The sequence below is a fragment of the Odocoileus virginianus genome, chromosome 1 (assembly GCF_023699985.2).
Source record: "Odocoileus virginianus isolate 20LAN1187 ecotype Illinois chromosome 1, Ovbor_1.2, whole genome shotgun sequence".
In the NCBI taxonomy this organism is placed as follows: domain Eukaryota; kingdom Metazoa; phylum Chordata; class Mammalia; order Artiodactyla; family Cervidae; genus Odocoileus; species Odocoileus virginianus.
Genome location: NC_069674.1, coordinates 50,513,019 through 50,525,630, shown reverse-complemented (window position 1 = coordinate 50,525,630; position 12,612 = coordinate 50,513,019). Strand labels below are relative to the sequence as shown.

General features: G+C 38.1%; 1 long non-coding RNA gene across 1 annotated transcript in view; it reads right to left on the bottom strand.

Moving 5' to 3' along the window:
* LOC139035226 (uncharacterized) overlaps positions 1–12,582 on the bottom strand; it is a 33,105-nt gene extending 20,523 nt beyond the window's left edge. Inside the window, exon 1 of the long non-coding RNA XR_011487858.1 lies at positions 582–12,582. This is a non-coding gene — a long non-coding RNA (uncharacterized lncRNA). The remainder of the gene's footprint in view (positions 1–581) is intronic.
* Between the last annotated feature and the right edge of the window lie 30 nt (positions 12,583–12,612).

Sequence of the window (12,612 nt, the reverse complement as noted above, 5' to 3'; positions counted from 1 at the left end):
AAACCCTAGATAATTCTTGTCACCTTTGTCTACTCCAAGAACCCCTGTCAACCTAAAGGCTGTTGGCCTTTCTACACATTATTCAGTGTCTAATTCGAGAGATCTTAATAGGTATAAATTTAATTTTCTCATTCATTCTTTTAACTCTTTTATCTGTCCTGAAACTAATTTTATTCTATGTGCAAAAACTATGATTACTTTGTAAAAGGATAACAATCCATCCCAACAGGGACAATTACAGTCTGAAGCATTCTGGCACCAGCAGCTTCAGAGATGAACTTCTATGGCATGTCCCCAGTGACTGCTGGCAGGCTCTGGGTAGATCTTGAGGCCGACCTAATGTGCCTTTGCTGTTACCCACTTCTCATTCTCACTTCCTGGTTCCCCCACCCTCATATCCTCTCCAAGAAACCCAGGAATATCCAAAATTCCCCTTTGAAAGAGAACCCAGGCCTCTGCCCACCCTCTGCTGCAGACCTCCCACATCAACCCTCCCCACACACTACTGCTAAACTCAGCTAAATATTAGAACATTACACAAATTCAAGTAATTCAGAATAAAATGGAACTAATAGGATTACCTCTGTCAGATGGTTTACATTTCAGAAGAGAAGCTGGCTGTTCAAAATACTCTCCAATGAGACACTTAAGCCCAGAGAAACTTCAGATCAAATTCACCTTCATGTTCTCTCAGCTGTCTCCCCCATGGTCCCAGAATGAATCCAGAACACAGGTGGCTCTTCAGGTCTGATCCCTGCAGTATCTTGGCAGAACTGAGAAAGTCCATCCATCTCACAAACATTGAACACCTACTTCATGCCAAGCACTATGGAACTGCTAGGAATACAACGGTCAGTGTCCTGTCTGGGCCTGGATTTTAGCCTACTCACAAGTTATAAGTTAGACACTGTATCATGGATGCATGAGGCCTGAGACTCCTGGGTCAAAGATACAGTACTTTATTATTGACAGAACAACAGATAGTCAATGATGAATAAAGAGGTCTCAATAAGGAGATTACACTGCTGAATGTTTTTGTAAATCAAAGTAAATGCCCATGGATTTAGTGACACAGAGGTTATGGGTCACCTCAGTAACAGCCGTTTCATTAAACTCACAGCAGGGAAGCCACTGGAGTGGGCTGAGAAATAATTGGAAGAGGAAAATATCTTTCAAGAAATATCATGTGAAGCAGAAAGACAGAACAGTGGCTCAAAGGGGATGTGGAGTCTAGGAAGGGTTCCCTCGTCTGACTTAAGATGAAAGTGTTAGTCACTCAGTCATGTCTAACTCTTTGCGACCCCATGGACTGTAGCCTGCCAGGTTCCTGTCCATAGAATTCTCCAGGCAAAGGATACTGGAGTATGTTGCTATTTCCTTCTCCAGGGGATCTTCCTGACCCAGGGATCAAACCCATGTTTCCCATATTGCAGGCAGATTCTTTACCATCTGAGCCACCAGGGAAGCCCAACTTAAGATGGGAAGGAGCTAAATGTTCATGGAAAAGATGGACTGGGAGGGAGAGGTGAGTACTAGAGAGAGAAGGAATAAATGAGAATGCATGGCTCCTGAGAAGGCAAGGAGGCTGGGATCACCAGCATAGGTGACAGACTGACCTCACATGGGAAGAAGGGCTGTGCCATTTCAAGAGTAAGTTAAGAAGACAGTGCAGACAAGCTGGGCTTGTGAGGTTAGGGGTAAGGTGTTGATGCCACTGTCCACATCCAGGGTTAATGCAAGATTTTACTGTTAAACAATTACCTCTTCTGAGGGTAATAGGAAAGCAAAAACAGAGTAGAATATATTTCTTCTAAATGTGGAAACATCTTTCAGGAGGATTTTTGCCCATTGCAATTCCTTTTGTGTTGGAAAAGTAAGAAGCATTTGCAATCTTCCCTCAAATACATGTCCTCAGGAGGAAGACTGCAGGGCTCATTATTGCAGAACAGAAAAGAAGTGAGGGACACCACGAGGATAAATTCCTACAGAAGGCTCTAAAGATACTAGACCCTCTTCTAATTATTTATAGATACTCATTGTTTCTTCACTCCTCACAACCATTTGGAGGAGCCATAGAGAGTTTAAAAGTAATTTGCCCAAGATCACACAGTAAGAGAGATGGCAGATATTCCAACACAGACAGTCTGGCTCCAGAGCTGTGTGTTTAATTCCTTATACCGGTAATACACTGCTGCTAGGAGTAAGTACATAACAAGGAGATGGCCTGTAGATGAGCAGAGACAAGAGGCCCTCATGGGAGAGACTGGGGAGAGAATCTGGGGAAGATGAGAGAAAGGAAGGAGGAATGAAAAGAAAAAAGGGATGCTGAGAGAACTGGGGGGAGAATTTCCATCCTCCATCCATATTTTATCAGGAAAGGTCTCAAACCTATAGAAAACTTGAAATAATAAATGAACATTCTTATCCTACATATATTAACAAGTATCAACATTTTATCATATTTGTTTTACCTTAATATATTTTCATATAATTTTTCTATTTGCTATAGCATTTGAAAGTAACTTATATACATCATGAAACTTATATGTTGAGGCTTCAGCAAGCATCTCCAAATAGGCAGTCTCCTACAAACCTGAGTTTCTGATGTATTGGTAAATATTTCATTCTCATATATAGGTCTGAAGAGTAATTAAAAATATTAAATTATCAATTATACTCAAGAAACCTAAAATTAAAAAAAAAATCATTATGACTTCTAACTGGCTAGGCACCAAACTAAGGGTCTTGTTTTTTTTTATACTTTATCTCATTTAATCTCATAACAATCCTATGAGTTACTTTATGGTAATTATCCCCATTTTAAAGGTGCAAAAACTGAAGCACTGTGCAGTTAAATTGCCCAGGGTCACACAACCAGCTGAAATGATAGGATATGACCCTGGACATTCTGGCTCCAGACCTGAGGGCCTTACCCACTGTATTGATATCATCACGGAGTTAAAGCACGCAGAGTACTTTACCCTGAGCAGAGAGGAAAACATTCTGTTCTCGCAGGTGGCTCAGTGCGGCCTAATAAAGCAAAAGTTAAAAGAAAGTGAGGAAGTACTGAACTTATAACTTATTTATTTACAAATGACCCTAAATAAAGGTGAATCTAGAGATTGAAGAGTTAAAGATCTAGATTAAAAATCTAGCAATTAAAGATTCACAGTATGGATTTGGTTTCAAATCCATAGGCTCTTGATAAACTGAATTCATAAAATATCAGGTAAATGTAGGCCATAAACTACATCATTGCTATAGTGCCAGCACTAGTAATCTGAATGTATCACGTATTGGCAAATATTTCATTTTCTCATATAGATCTGAAATGTAATTTTAAAACAAAATCATTATAATTTTTATTAAAACCAACCCTGCTATTACAACTCGATTCAGAGGTTATGAATACAGCTTAAAGCTGGAATCTCTTATCCAACGTGCAGCTAAGCTGTTGTACACATATGAATGATTTGCCTACTTTGCACATGAGTACTGTAGCATGTCTGGAGAGTACTTACACTGAGCACTCCCCCATAAATCACATTTCCCTCCACCTATGTGACTTGCATTGGACACTGGTAAATTGGCAAATACATGCAAGCAGAAGCCTTAAAAGCACTTGCAGATTGGGGCTTGCCCCCTCTTGCTGCTGAGAATGCTTCCACCACCATGTGAATTACCCCAGGCGAACCTGCTGGAGACACGTGGTCAAGCTAGCAGCCAGCTCTAGCTCTTATCTCAGGACACATGAGTCAGGCCATGCTTGACCAGTCAGCCCCCAGCTGACCCACCCACCTGCTGGCTATGGCTGCGTGAACAAGTATAGGCAAGAGCCTAAGTTTCTAATTCACAGAATCATGAGTGAAGACTGTGGTTTTAAGCCACTAAAATTTTGAGGTGGTTTGTTACCCAGAAAAGCATAATTGAAACAGTCCATAAAAATTAAGGAAGGCTAACTGCTGTAATAAATAGACCCCTAAATACATAATGGCTTAAATAAGCAGAAATTTATCTCCTTCTCATATAAACAGTTTAAAGAGGTTGAGATTGGTGGCAGGGACCCGGGCTGTCAGTTTTTGCCATCATCAATGTGTGGTTTCCAAGGTCATCTTAGGCACCATAAACTATTAATAGATGGCAGAAGCAGAGCATAAAGGACAGGAAATGGGACATTTTATTGGGCCTAGCCATGAAATAGGGTCTCTCTCTTCTGTTCACATGTTGTAGGTAGAACCCAACCATGTGGCTAAGCCTAACTGCAATGAAGGAGTCTAGTCGTGTGCCTAGCAACAGGAGGAAGTGGTTTGATGAACAACTCACAGCTTGATGCTACAGAACTGTGTTGGCTTTTTAGGAAATAAAAATCACGCCTGTCAGGTCCAGCATGGCAGACTGAAAACAGATTGAAAATTAGAAAGGTCTGAGTAGGGTTGGGTTCTATACTTATCAATTACGTATAACCTGAGCAAATGACCTAATCAATGTAAATTGTCATTTCTTCCTCCAAAAAATAGCGAAATTACCATCTTCAGTGGGTTGTTGTGAGGCTTAAATGCCAAGTACAGGGTAGAGTGTCTGGTGTGATAGGCATTCAATAAATGGGAGCTGATGGCACTATTATTATAACTAAACTGAGTGGTGTGAAAAATCAAAGAGCATGGAGAGAAATAAAGAGTAACATCAAGCTATTCAGATAGCAGTAGGATTGTCAATGACAGTTCCAAGCGTAAGTCATGAAAGTCTAACTAAGCAGTCTTTTTTTTTTTTTTCCTAAGCAGTCTTATCACAAAAAGAAGGGTTTGTTTAGAAGGAGAGAAAGACAGATCTGCTAAACTGAAACCTCTTCCAGGATTAGATTAACCAAGTCACCACACTGTGAGGAAGCCGGGCAGCCACATGGACATGTTGTGTGTAGGTGCTCTGGCAAATAGCCCCAGCTGAGGCCCCAACCAACAGCCAACATCATCCACCAGAGGTGACAGAGCATTCAGTTGACTCCAGCCCCAGTCAGCTGAGAACTTGCCAGCACTAGCTAATACTGCATGGAGCACAGATGAGCTGTCTCTGCCAATCCCAGTCCAACCGCAGACATGTGAATAAAATAAAATCATTATCGTAAGCCACTAAGGGGTACTCCACTCGGCAAAAATAACTGGAAGAATAAATACGACAAATTAGTAAGGCTTTTGACTTTTCGTATGTGGTGAAATGGTAAGTAAAATGTCAAATGAATATGAATAAAACATAATATTTTGAAGCAATCAGGAGGTATGAATTTGATCTATATGTAGCAGCATAAATGGATCTCAAAAATACAGTAAAAATTATCACAAGGATATACAATGAACATTTACTTACACTTTAAGAATGCACTCAAAGCAATCCTATGTATCTTTCAAAGATTCATGTAAATTAATTAAATATATAGAAGGTACCTCAGAAGGACACATATTAAATACTACGGTGTATGTCTTATCGGAGTGGAAATGGGGATAAAGGAAAAAAAACAACAATGAAAAGAGAGTGTCACATAATTACTAAACTTATTTCACATTTCCTTTGGGCACACAGCTAAAACCTACTTCCCATCCTCTTAGCTGTAGCCACCTGACTGTGTCCTAACCAACGGAATGTAGGCAGAAGTGATAAGTGTGGTCTCCAGGCCAGACTCCTGGAAAAGAAAAAAGTCTTGGCAAGTAGTAGAAAGGCTGCGACAGCCCCATCTAAACATAAACAATGGCCACAACAGATCAACAACAGTATATCAAGGATCAGACAAGGCAGCTCGGTGAAGACAGTGGACCCAGACAGGGCATAACCCCTCAGCAAGCATGCCTCAAACAAGAGACAAGACATCCTGCAACTCCATTCTGCATCAAGTAATTATGCACCTCCTGTTTCTGACTGACATGACTTTTCTTTTTGTCAACAACTCTAGCTCTGCTTTAAATGTATCGCCTCCTAGATAAAATGACCAAGGTATACAATTACTGAGTAGCCCCAAGCTCCTGACAGCACCCAAATCACTACCAGCCTCCATTTTGTTAACCCTTCTCTGAATCACCCGGCACAAGTCCAAACCTGTAAGTTTGTTCCAACGCTCTTACAAGGATGCCCCTCAGGTCCTCACCTAGCTAAAGAAACCTCACTTTGATCTCAGTTGTGGTCACAGTGTTCTGTGATTGGTCAGTTACAACAAGAATGGAGCTTCCTGAATCCAGCTTTGACCCTTTTCTGTCGCAAACCATGCCTGACTTGTAAATCAGGAACGAATCTCAAGCTCCTTGTATCTCCACATTCTCCAGGTTGTCTTTTACAAGAGGACTGCTGCTGAAATGTGAGCTCCAAATAATTTGTTGAGCCCTTCAATATTAGGTTTATACTCGGTTCCTAGGACTTCTGAATTCTGATCATCTTATACTGCTCTTTGGTAAAATTTGGCTGCTAAGCATTTAACTCAGCATTCCTATTATCTGCCCAGTTGTCCACTTTCTTGACAATCACTCCTTTATAAAAGGAAAGCCTGTAGTGAGAGAGACAGACCAGATGGATTGCCAATGAGGCTGGTTCTGATAGCTTCTAAGTTCAGAAAGTCTCATCTCATCAGCCCTGAATCCTTGGAATAAACTCTGCCTTGGGTCACTGTATTACTTGAGTCCTTTCTAGTTTCTGGTAGTTGTTGCAATCTTTGGTTTTCCTTATAGTTTCAGCTCTCCGGTCTCTGCCTCTGTTATTACATGGTCTACTTCCCTCTTCGTGTATCTCTAGACCTCCCTCTCCTTATAACACCAGTCACTGGATTCAGGGCCCACCCTAATTCATTATGACCTCATTTTAACTTCGCCCTATTTCCAAATAATCTCACATTCACAGGTACCTGGAGTTCAGACTTCAACCCACAACAGTCACCTTTCAAGGTATTTAAAGACTTACTTTCTATAGTTGTGTTTTCTTAGAGCTGTTTTTTCTTTTTTTCCCCAAATAGTCCTCACCTGCAATCTGGTCTTTGACCAAACTGGAGACAGTTACAAAAACACATTATCAATGCAATAATCCTCATGAGAATTTTAGTCTAAGTTTGTACTCCCACATAAAGCCAAATACCTTTTCTTCATGATACCTGTTATATTGCTAAATCATGCACACATCTCTTCAAGGTGCATAGTTTTATCAAAGACAATTAGGTACTGCAGTAGTCACTTTGGAGAAATCTGACATAAGCAATGCTGTTCATCTGACAGGCACTTTAGCACAAAAAGGGAACAAAATTCCAACTAACCAACGATCAGTTTCTACATTCCATTTGAAATGACATAATGCTGATACTTGTAAACTGTTATATATATTATATATGCAAATGCAGGATAACCACTTAAAATTGTACAAAGAAATAAACTTATCAATGCTGTAAATAAATTTAAATGGAATACTAAAAAAAAAGTTCAAATAATTCACAAGATAGGAAAGATCAATGAAAAAACAGAAGGGACAAAGAGAAAATAAAATAGTAGACTTAAATCTTAACATATTACTGTCAACATTCGCTGGATCATAGAAAAAGCAAGAGAGTTCCAGAAAAACATCTATTTCTGCTTTACTGACTATGCCAAAGCCTTTGACTCTGTGGATCACAATAAACTGTGGAGAATTCTGAAAGAGATGGGAATACCAGACCACCTGACCTGCCTCTTGAGAAATCTGTATGCAGTTCAGGAAGCAACAGTTAGAACTGGACATGGAACAACAGACTAGTTCTAAATAGGAAAAGGAGCATGTCAAGGCTGTATATTGTCACCCTGCTTATTTAACTTATATACAGAGTACATCATGAGAAACACTGGGCTGAAAGAAGCACAACCTGGAATCAAGATTGCCGGGAGAAATATCAATAACCTCAGATGTGCAGATGACACCACCCTTATGGCAGAAAGTGAAGAAGAACTAAAGAGCCTCTTGATGAAAGTGAAAGAGGAGAGTGAAAAGGTTGGCGTAAAGCTCAACATTCAGAAAACTAAGATAATGGCATCCAGTCCCATCACTTCATGGCAAATAGATGGGGAAACAGTGGCTGACTTTATTTTCGGGGGCTTCAAAATCACTGCAGATGGTGACTGTGGCCATGAAATTAAAAGATGCTTACTCCTTGGAAGGAAAGTTAGGACCAACCTAGATAGCATTTTCAAAAGCAGAGACATTACTTTGTCAACAAAGGTCCATCTAGTCAAGGCTATGGTTTTTTCCAGTAATCATGTATGGATGCTAGAGTTGGACTATAAAGAAAGCTGAGCACCGAAAAATTGATGTTTTTGAACTGTGGTGTTGGAGAAGACTCTTGAGAGTCCCCTGGATGACAAGGAGATCCAACCAGTCCATCTTAAGGGAGATCAGTCCAGGATGTTCATTGGAAGGACTGATGTTGAAGCTAAAACTCCAATACTTTGGCCACCTGATGTGAAGAGTTGATTCTTTGAAAAGACCCTGATGCTGGGAAAGATTGAGGGCAGGAGGAGAAGGGGACAACGGAGGATGAGATGGTTGGATGGCATCACTGACTCGATGGACACGGGTTTGGATGGACTCCAGGAGTTGGTGATGGACAGGGAGGTCTGGCGTGCTGCAGTTCATGGGATCACAAAGAGTCGGACATGACTGAGCAACTGAACTGACTGACTGACCAAAATTACCTTACATGTAAATAGTCTATACATGATTTAAAAGACTTTGACATAATAAAGATGCATTTTCCTGTCTACAAGAAATTACCAACATCATGAATGAAAGAAGGAAAAGTACTACAGACTCAGCAAACATTAAAAAGATACTAAGGGAAAACAACTGTATGTCCATAAATTCGACAACTTAGATAAAATCAACCAATTCCTCGAAAGCTTCAAACTGTCAAAATTTACCCAAATAAAATAGGTAACCTAAAGTTGTGTAAATACTAAAGAAATTGAATCCACAGTTTAAAACCTTTTGATAAAGAAATCTCTAGGTCAGATGGTTTCATTGCTTAATAGTATCAAACACTGAAAAAAATAACAGCAATTTTATACCATTTCTCCCAGGAAACAGAACAGACAGCACCACTTGCAATTGCGTTTTGCAGGGTTGCAAGATAAAAGATGCACACACAAAAATCAACTGGACGTCTATACACTCACAATATATACATAAAAAATGAAATTAAAAACACAAAACCATGGGACTTCCCTGGTAGCCCAGTGGTTAAGACTTCACCTTCCAGTGCAGGGTGTGTGAGTTTGATGCCTGCTCAGGGAAGTAAGATTCCACATGTCTTGCTGTCAAAAATAAATAAAACAGAAACAATACTGCAAGAAAGCCAATGAACACTAAAAAAATGATCCACATAAAAATTACACACACACTTGCAATTGCTTCACACACACACACACACACCCCAAAAAAAAAAAAAAAAAACCAGAGAGAGGGAAATGCTACAGTCTAAATCCAACAAAATATGTACAAGATTGGTATGAAGAAAATTATAAGACTGATGAAAATACTTTTAAAGACTTAAATAAAGAGAAACCTACTGTATTTATGGATTGAAAAATGATTCAACATATTAAAGGTGACAATTATCACCCAACTGATCTACAGGCTTAAAGCAAATCTTTTTGGAAATCTTAGAAGGCTTTTTTTGTTGGTAGACATAGAGCAGCTTTCTAAATTTATATGGAAATATAAAAACAAAAATTTCAGGAAGAAAGAGAAGTTGGTAGAATCACACTACCCAATTTTCTAATAGCTACTACACATGGGTATGTAATTACAACAACGTAGTATTGGTAGAGGGATAGCACAGAAGAAAATGGCACCAGAAATAACACACCAAGTACAGATTTTGACAAAAGGGCAAAACAAGTCAAAGGAGAAACAATGGCTTTTCAATAAATGGTATTATAACAACTGTACCTTTTTAGACTTTTATAAAAATGAGCTTTAACATAATCATCATCACACCTGACACAAAATTAACTCAAGATGGATCATAAATATCAATGTGAAAAGTGAAATCATGAATCTTTTACAAGACAACATAGGAGAGAATCTTACGGGTTAGGCACAGTTCTTAGTTATGACACCAAAATCATGATCATAAAAGAAAAATAATAACAAATTGAATTTTATCAATACTAAGTCTTTTTGCTATGAGAATGACCCTGTTAAAAGGGTGAAAATATATGAACCAGGAGATACATTTGCAATCCACAATTCTCACGAGTCCTATTTTCAGAATATATATTCTCTAAATGCAAGAGTGAGAAGGCAAAAAATTCAATTAGAAACCTTTAAGAATGGCAAGAAAAAGTTCACAATACCAACTACTGGTGAGGATATAGAGCGAATGGGTCTCTCATACTTTGCTGGTGGGAATATGAAATGATACATCTACTCTGGAAAAATTTTTGGCAGTTTAAGTTAAACATAAACTTACCATAGGAATTAGCAATCATACTCCTGGGTATTTATCCTAGAGAAATGAAAACACATGTCCACATAGAAATCTGTACATGAATGTACATGAATGTTTACAGCAGATTTACTTTTAATAGCTGAAATCTGGAAACAATCAAAATGTCCTATAAAAAGTGACTGGATAAACTGTGGAACGTCCATACAATGGACTACTACTCGTCAATAAAAGGACTACTGATACATGCAATAGGTTGAAAGGATCTCAAAGCTATTAACCTGAGTAAAAAAAGCCAATTTCAAAAGGTTATATACTGTATGATCCCACTTATAAAAATTATATATACATTTCCATCTTGAAATGACAAAATTATGGTGACAGAGAACAGATGAGTGGTGGCCAGTGGTTACAACTATGGAGAAGGTATGATTATAAAAAAGGTTAGCATGAGAAGTTTTTTATCCTGATTGTTGTGGTAGTTGTAGGAATTTATATATGTGATAAAATGTCATAGAACTACACATTTAAAAAATGGACACATGTAAAGCTTGGTAAAATTTGAAAAAGATCTGTAGTTTAGTTAAAATCATTGTACCACTGTCAACTTCTTATTTTTGATAGTGAACTGTGGTTATATAAGGTCTTATCATCAGGGCATCTGGGGAGTTCTGGGTGGAAGTATTAGTTCTCAGTCCTATTTTTTTGCAATTCCTTGTGAGTGTAAAGTTATTTTAAAATACAGTTAAAAATTAGTAGGAGACACTTCTAAATATAGTCCAGACTCCAAAACTTCCCTAAAAGACTCCCTAGAACAAAAAATACACAAAATTTAGTCTGCCTCACTTGTAGATTCATCTTAACCCTGTTCCACACTTTCTTGTTGTCTTTCCTTTCTCTTCTCTCCTTTTCTATCTTTGGAATGATCCATGGTAACTCCAAGTAGCTTAAAATTGCAATCTCTATATGAAGAGGCCCCCTAATATGTCAACTTGTAGTCTTGCTTACATTCAGATCTTTGTGCCATTGTTAAGGACTTCCCAATTCTGTCCTGGCCCAAACCTTCTTGATCTCATTCAAGCATTCAAGCAGTTCTTTCCTTAGATGGGTCCAAGAGATGCAAAAACTTGACACTGTAAACCAAAAGGTCACTGGAATAATTTCCCATTCTAGCTGAAAACAGGAAGAACTTGAAGCCTCTAGAATATCATAAAGGAGATCGAAAGGAAACTGTAGTGGCCAAATACCAACATCTCCCTTAGCCCAAGATGATTCTCTCTGATGGAAGGACAGAAACAAAACTTTCAAACTGACATGGGTTGTACTATAAATCCTACAACTCTCTCTATAAATATTAAATTTTACTTTACAGAATTATACAATTACCAGGTGGTAGGTTAACTTTCCTGATCTCACCTGTCTAGACCTGGCTCCCTGCCCCCCATTCCCTTCCTCTTAGTTAAACTAAAAGTCAATTTTAAAAAGTAAAAATTAATCAAAAAGTTATGTTGTTATTCATATTCTTCCAGTCCAGATAAAATGCAAATAATTTTTTTTAAGTCTCAAGCTTTACACACATTGCCTCTTCAAATTTTGCTTGCCAAAACTAATATAGGAGAAAAAATTAACTATCAGATTAAATAATGGCCTTGCATATTAGCTTATCAAATTAAAAAAAAAACTTTTGACATAACATACATTTTTGGCTTATGGATGGAGATGAAACCAGCCTTCAATCTTCTCACAGATTTACTATCACATAAAAATAATACTAGTGCAAAGTACTAGCTTATACAGCTTGGATTTCCTGTTTTTATGATTTGAACTTTTCTACATCTCTTGCATTTTAGGGCAAGTTCATTTAGTCATGTGTAATACTTATTATGCTACGAACTATAGGGACTTTATGTGTAAACAAACTGCAGTTTCACCATCCATTGTTAACTTTGTTAAGAGCTTAAGTTAATATTAAATTGAGTTAAATTAAACTATCTTTGGACACTTTGACAGAAAAGATACAAAATGCCAGTCACTTACCTAGTTTTCATTTATCTTTGTTTCCTATTTTTAAAATTACAGAATGACTAAAGATTAAGGGTAAATGCCTTGGAAAATATTTATTTTTGTAATTTTTAGGTCTATAAAAGATACAAAAGATACAAAAGAGAAAA